This window comes from Cricetulus griseus, chromosome 5, assembly GCF_003668045.3.
Source record: "Cricetulus griseus strain 17A/GY chromosome 5, alternate assembly CriGri-PICRH-1.0, whole genome shotgun sequence".
Lineage (NCBI taxonomy): Eukaryota > Metazoa > Chordata > Mammalia > Rodentia > Cricetidae > Cricetulus > Cricetulus griseus.
In genome coordinates, this window is record NC_048598.1 from 177491413 (window position 1) to 177499588 (window position 8176).

Below are 8176 nucleotides of genomic sequence, written 5' to 3' on the forward strand. Positions count from 1 at the left end.
ACAGTATTCTATTTAACAATCAATAAGATAAACATACAAAGTACATTCCCCATCATCTCCTCTTTTCTGTCTAAATAAAAGAAGGATAACTTATCTTTTATAATAACTGAAGAAAACTATAACCATAACTATCTGTCTTCAACTCTATCAAAGACCACAGAAGGATAATATATAAACTCTAGAATTGACGGAGACATCTCGCTACCTGGCCAGTCACTCCACTCTCAGGTTCTCTCTCTCCCTCTCTCTCATTTAGTACACTTGGTGCATATTATTTACAGCCTGGCTGCACTGTAAAGGGTAGGAACATGTATGAACATGGAACTTCACAGGACTGAGTACAGATGAGGGCATGTTTTAAGGATTACTTGGGATAATGGTATTGATGTCACTTTCCTTATAGTGGGTTATGACAGGAGCAGAATCAGAACATGTGTCCCTGTGCTGTCACTCAGAGCTGAGAGCTAAAGTCATGCTATTTCCCAAAAGGGACAATAATATTAATAGTTCAACTGGTGATTCAAACGTGGTCATCCAGTGGCCAGTCTGGGGACCTCATATGAATGGTGAAATTTGATGCATTTATTTATTGTGTGTGACAGTGAACATTCTGGCCCCAGATAATCCCACTGTACACATTCCCCCGTTTCATGTCAGTAGCTTGTGAGAGTTGCTGAGTGAGAGAGAGCTGGGCCCTCAGAGAGACAAGCTTTCAGCCTTCTCACACATATGGTGAAAGTGGTCATGCAGCATGCTCTCTTACATTTACTTAGAGGAACATCCCACATGCAAATTTGTAGCAAGGCTACCAGAAGTCAAGCACCTGCTTAAATTCAGAGCCTCCTACGCCCTGGAGAATATTTCTGGGAGGCATTGAATTCACCACAATGGACACAAAATCCTTGTGGGTCTTCATTTTCCTGCTGATGGCTCCCAGCTGTGAGTTCCAAGGGGAAGCAGTTGCGAACCTTGTTCTGCTGGTTCTGAGCTCCTGACTCACTGTTGTTCTTTGTTCACAGGTGTCCTGTCCCAGGTGCAGCTGCAGGAGTCAGGGCCTGGTCTGCTGAAGCCCTTGCACTGTACTGTCACTGGTTACTCGATTAGCAGCGGTTATTGGTGGAGTTTGATTCGTCAGCATCCAGGGAAAGGGCTGGAGTGGATGGGTGAAATTTATAACGATGGAGACACCTACTACAACCCATCTCTCAAGAGCCGAATAACCATGACAGTAGACACATCGAAGAATCAGTTTTCCCTGAGGCTGAGCTCTGTGACCACTGAAGACACAGCTGTGTATTACTGTGCAAGAGACACCGTGATGGAACTTCAGTGTGAGCCTGCACAAAAACAAGCCTTCTTCTGTAACAGCGGGCACTGTGAACTCATGCAGTCTGTTCTCAGCCTGGAACCATGCTCAATGAGGAAAGACCACCCATTTCCTGTGGGCTGAGGAGTGTTTTGTCCACCAATCACATGCTGTCCCCCAGGGTTATTAATTCCTTGGCTTTGTGGTTCTGGTTTCACAGATCCTCAGGTGGCTCTAAAGGCCATAAGAAAACAATGTCATTGTTTTAGTAGATGGGATGGAGATAATGAGTAGGAACTTTGTCTTCATCAAATATCATTTCATCTCCTTTTCTATCTTGAGCAATAGATGTGACAAGATTCTCATTGCACCTTGATTGAAGTTAAAAGTTGTCCAGGGCCACTTTGAAACAACAAAATACACTGCTGTCATTGTGTGAGAAGGAAAATGTGTAGACACTGGAGTCTGTCTGTCCCTGTCTCTGTCTTTTTCTCTTTCATCTTTCTCTCCCTGTCCCTCTTCCCATCCCCACCTCTGAATTCTCACATTCAAAATTTCTTCTGAAGCAGAGCCCCAAATTTCTCACATGACCACTGACGAGTGGGAAGTGGTGTCATTAAAAACCATGCAGACTTTAGTGTTGAATTTGAAGCTTTCATACATAAGTGGAAATGATTCTGTTCTTCCTACCACACAGGCTGTGTAGACTCACTTAGAAATCTGTGTGGGTTGATTAATACATAAGGTACTATTTTCCATACAACAATTAATGCGGGAACACATTGCTCACATCTGGGGCTCTTCTACAGACAGGTGAGTACCTGTCCTAGAGGAGACGGTCATTCCCTCTGCTCCTCATGATTCTTGTGATCTTTAAGACTTTTAACCTTTGTTCCCATCACAGTGGCTCCCTAGGTGGGCAAAGTTCCTCTTTCATTGCTTCCCTCAGTTTTCTGAAGGAGATGAATTCCAGAGGAGCTCAGAGCAGATCTCAGATTCGCTGTGAGGAAATCAGGAGAGAAAGCCTACGGAAGGAGCCGCCTGTCACTCTTCCCTGTGCATTGATTGGGTGGTACCCTGAGAATCACCCTGGAAAATGAGAAATGAGATGATTTCCATAGCTTTCTTTGAGGATGTCCTGTGGACTCCCTACTTTCTTTATCCTTTTACAGGCTAAGTCTTGAAAAACTTCTTCTCACTATCATCTGCTTCTTCTACCACCTGCAATCTGTCTAGGTCTACCCTGAGCCCCATGGACAACAACTGCTCCCTTCTTGTCATTGTTCTCTTTGCTCCAGGCAACAAAGATGTTCAATGAAAATTTTGCCATTGATGAGCCACACCCACTTCCTTCTCAGGGGTTCATCTCATATGGACATCTTTACTAAAGACATCAGGGCAGGTGGCCCAAGTCCTGTACAATGGACACACATGACTACAGGCAAATCTGCTTGTACTGCTTGCTCTGCCCTCGCTAGGTACACAGTTGCCTGCTGACCCCAATGTACCACATAACAATAGGCCTAGATGATTCAAATTCATATTTTCTTGTGGCCAAGCCATTCGATGATGATGTCTCAGTGGTCATTGAAAGGCTTGCAGTTGGCAATTACAATATCACCAATGTCCCATGGACTAGAATCCAAGACACAAAGGACTATGATTTCTGCAGCTGAAAAGGAAATCCAAAGCCAGAAGGATGGAGAAGTATTCACTTATTCATGGAGTAAAGTTAGAAAATATCAAGTAAGACTGAAGTCTAAGTTTCTACTTAGAACATGAAACTAAACATGATTGTGTAATCCGAGTTGATCATGATGGACAGGTGTCAAAAATCATCAAGGGCTTCTAATTGTTTTCTTTATGAAACAACCATTCTGGGTTGTTGTGAACCGATACAATATTGGCAACAGAAAGCTAGGAAAAATTTCACTAAGGGTGAAACACTTGTGATCAAAAGAGAAAAATAAATTCCATGCTTTTATAAATTTTAAGTGATTTCTTATAGACTTATCTAACACCAAAATGAAGTAAGCCTTAACACTCACCCAGATCACCTGAGTCTATTCCAGGGGAGCATGTAAACATGATTGGCAAGGCCTTTACAGTCACTACTTGTGGTCCTGAAGCACAATGACAAACACCCTCTGAGACTGTATGCAAGATCTTATGCTCATCCTGAGTGTCTGCTTTGTATACTGTCTTTCTGAATCTACTTCATGGCTATTGACTTTTTATTCACATTTATTCACATTGACTTTTTTTGTTTCAGACTAGCTTGTTTAAAATGCCCCTATAGTGTTCAGCCTCACGTGTGGTTGTGACTTACCTACTGCATCCTTCAGAATGCTCACACTGTAGGTCAGCAGCATTCCCAGCTCAACATATAAATTATTTTGCCTCTCACTTGGTCCTTGATCAGTGTTCTCAGAAAATCTGACTTTTATTGTCACATCTTTGTGCTGTAAAGGACATGTTAAAAATGATACCCAATGACTGTACAGATACCACAGTGATGACTCTGCCATTAATGAACCGTGACTGTCCTTTTGACTAAGATTGACTGCATTAATCCTCTTATTTACAATATTAACATATTTTAAAGAAATTTTTCCATACATTAGTAAAATTTTATATTCTATTCTGCTCCTGATCTCTTTCATATTTAATCCCTAATTTTATTATATATGTATATTAAATATACATGCATGTATGTACATTTACATCTCTATATATACACGTTATATACATTAGTAAAATATAAATGCAATCTACTCAGTCCATATAATGTTACTTGTAAATGTGTTTTCAGGTCTTTTTGTATTGGTGTACTTTTCTCGCTAGAAGAGTATTTTATCAGAGACACAGGTCTTTAGCTGTCTGTGTTCCCTTGACTAGGGTTGAGAGCAGGTGAGAGCTGCCCTTCTTTGTGTTATTGTTTAGGTAACACTTCAGCAGCCATGTTGGTTAAACTTAATGGGTATTTCTACTCTATTATGTTTAGGAGACAAAAACCCAAATCAAGTTAATTGTTCTTCTTTATGATACAGTTTATTCCCACTTTTGCAGTGATCTCTGAGCCTTAGGTCCAGGAGTTATGCTCTAGATCTATCAGTTGGGGCTTGCCTGCAAAACCCCAAATTTTTATCTGTTATGGTTTTCTGTAGATTTCACCAGGTGTTGCAAAGAGAAGTTTGCTTTATGAATGGAGATAACTTATCTGTAGCTATGATGAGGAATATTTAGAATGTAGTTAGAGGCTATGATATCTAATAAATTGGCAGTTATACGGTCTTCTTCAACACATATGACTTGATACACACCTGATGTTGGCTAGGCTTGCAGAACCAGGCATGATTTTTCAACTTATTGAGACAGCTTTAAGTCAAAGAGTTATTTCATAATGTCTTATTATCAGCATTCCTAACTTGGTTTTCAATATCTTTTCCAGAAATAACTTTTATGGTATATATTTGGTTTTATTGTTTTAATTTTCTATGAAATGTTTATTTTGAATAACTTAATCTTGAAGAAGTGTTAGAGAATCATCTTTCACACAAATCTTCAAGTTTTTATTTGTGCTCCCATCTTAATAAGCACACATGCAATATTGTGGTATGTGTATCTGTGTCGCTGTCTCTATCTTTAATAGAGAAAAGGCGTTATTTAAGTAACCGAGTCCTTCCACATTCTGTCTCTTGGCCAAGACCCAGCGCATCTCTCATCACCCAGACATAAAACTCACCATAAGGCCGCTCACGACCACCAGGGGGCGCAGTGCACACACAGACACAGATTCAGTCCAGAAGATGATACAGATGTGATCCTCTCAGGTGTCTGGGCTCCACTTTTCCTTGCTGTTTCAGGGAAATTCTCTCTAAACGTGTGCTCTGAAGGGATACAGTGTCCTCAATACATCACGACTTCTCCTTGTACTATTTTAAGAATGAGGCACAGTCCCCCATGCACAAGATGCAAACTGACGGCTCTAAGGACATAAAGGACCCTGACATAGTCATTGAAATCACATGATAAGGAATTCCGTGGACATTTCTGAGTCTCTTCTTACTCTATGCAGAGCCTTGGCCAGATTTCTTGATCACAATACTCATGAATGTGTGTTTAAGGGAAAACCAGGAGGAAGGTTGGGCAAAGATCATTAGACCATCAACCTGGCAGGTCTGGAACCTCCCCTCTCTACTCTCCCTGAGGACTGTGCACTTCAGTTCAGATGTGACCCAGCTGTGCTTTTAGCTAACTCTGTTCATTACTCCATGGCTGTCATCTCTGTTCTTCATGGAAAATTGTATAAAAGGAGCCCATCAGGAAAAGTTCATGAGAAATGTGATTAAGCAAGAATCTATTTACCTAGAATGTCACTTGCACACATGCACGTGTACAACCCCCACACACAGACACACAAACATGCACACAGACAAATACAGAGAGACAAACACACACACAAACACACACACAGACACACACACACTCTCACACACACACACACATATCAATCACACACACACACACAGAGACACAAACACACAATTTGCCTTCATAGATCACATTGTATCTATCTGTTACATCAGTTGCAGAGCCAGATCATTTGGCTGACAGCCACAGAAATTCTAACTTCAGTCTCTGTCAAATTCACCTCACTGTGCAAACTGCTAAGGACACCTGTCTTAGGTACTTTTCTCGTTTTGTGATAAAATACCATGACCAAGGCAATTTAAAAAAAGAAGCAATACACTGGGCTTACAGATTCAGAGCCTTACATTGGATGATGGCTGAATAAAGGCTTGGTGACTGGAGCAACAGCTGAGGGATCATAGCTTGATCTATGAGCAAGAACCAGTGGTCTCTGAAACAGCATGGGTCTGTAGAATCCCCAGGGATTTCCCAATGACACATTTTCCTCAACAAGGTCACACATCCTAAACTTTACAAACAATTCCAACAAGTGAGAACCAAGGATTCAAACCTGTGAGCCTATGGGGGACCACCTCACTTTCAGTCCCTGAAGGACTTGCAGTATAGGCGATTAGTAAGGTCTGAGCAAGATGGAGGCTGGAAGGGAAGGTGGGACTTTTAGGGATTTCAAGATGTGACTGACTCTGTCAACTGAATCTAGGTATGTTGGGGCAGCTGTAACAGAGTGGGTCCATGATAAGTTTTCTATCACATGTGATGCTCATGATGTGTAAAGAAGCAAATTCCATAAGAATCAACTCATGGAACAGGAAACTGATATTTTAGGGTCAGGTCATATCACAGGGACAGGGAGGAACCTGAAGTTTGCATTAGCGTTTAGCCAGCTGCCCTCAAAGATGTGTTTCAATATCCTTGTTATTTTTAAGAACAGTTACATAGGCTGGGTGGTGGTGGTGGTACACTCATTTAATCCCAGCATATGGGAGGCAGAGGTCAGTCAATCTCTGTGAGTTCGAGGCCAGCCTGGTATACAGAGCAAGTTCCAGGACAGGTGTCAAAGATATGCAGGGACACCATGTCAGGGAAAATACAAGCAAACAAATGAACAAACACAGAGTAGCAATATATACCCACAACTGATCAAATTTAAGAAACATTCCTAAAAGGATGTCCTCATCATACCCCTTCCCTACTTTCTCAGGAACCCATGAAGAAGAGCGGGTAGAATGACTCCTTAGAGTTCTTAAACCAGAGGTTATAGAAAACATAAAGGAATCCGTGTTCTCCAGACACAACATGGCAGAAACACATGTGAACTCACAGAGTCGGTGACAGAATGAACAATACCTATGGAAGCTAAAGCCACACAGTGTTCAAGCATGAAAGAGTGGAAATGCAAACCACAGCACACTCTTAGCCATGAAGCCATTCATAATTGACAGCACTGTGAGGACGTCATCCTGCTACAGAAGCGTGACACCAGGTACATCAGCCACACACAGGGGAGGCCCCATGGTAGGAAGTGAGTGAAAACACAAAATGGACTTCTTTGGATTGTATTGTATTTATCTTTTTGTTTCTGTTTTTCTTCCTAAGTGACAGAACAGTTTAATGTGGGTGGGTAGGGAGTTGGCAAAAACCCTGTGAGGAGTTAGGGGCTTCAGTTCCTCACAGTTGGGAGGGATTTGAAATGCATCACAAGGCAATCACCACACACATTGATTTAATATTTTTATATCCTCTCAAAGTTTCAAGTGACTGAGAACTACCATAATAACACAGGCAGACAGTCGTGGACTGCTCATGACTGGGCAGGAAGATGAACAGCAGAGAGGAGGCACAAACAGAAGATCCAAATAAAGGAACCTGATGAGAACTGTGTCCATGGCTCCCTAGTGGCTGAGGGTTGAAGAAGGTTCCAAGTCTGCCAGTGTCTGTAGAGCACACATTGGAAGACAGCCCATGAACCAGGTGCAAAGCATGCAGAAGATTTGTCTCCTGTGCAGGCAATTATCTCTTCCTGTAATATGTGTTGTGAAATCACCTCTAAAAGTATTTTTGTATTATATTTTGTGGGAAAACAGCATCATGAGTCCCAGGCTTGCCTCACTAATGTTACAAATACAAGGAGTATTTATAGTTCTTGATCCTACTGAACCAACCCAGAATTCTAGGGTATAATGCATGTGCCATTACAGGGAATATTCTTGGTGTGGTTTTGAACCTACTAAGCAATCACTCATTCATTTTTATACTATTTTTATCTGTATTGACAATTAAGAAACTCAGGAAACGAGGAGTTTGATTTTCATTGTCAATTCGTTTTCCTCTTCCGTTTTCTCCCTACCACCTTTCTTTGGAGATTCTTGTTTTCTTTCAAAACCATTGTTTCTTTTTTAACTTATAAATATTTGTGTTCTCTCTCTCTTTGTGTGT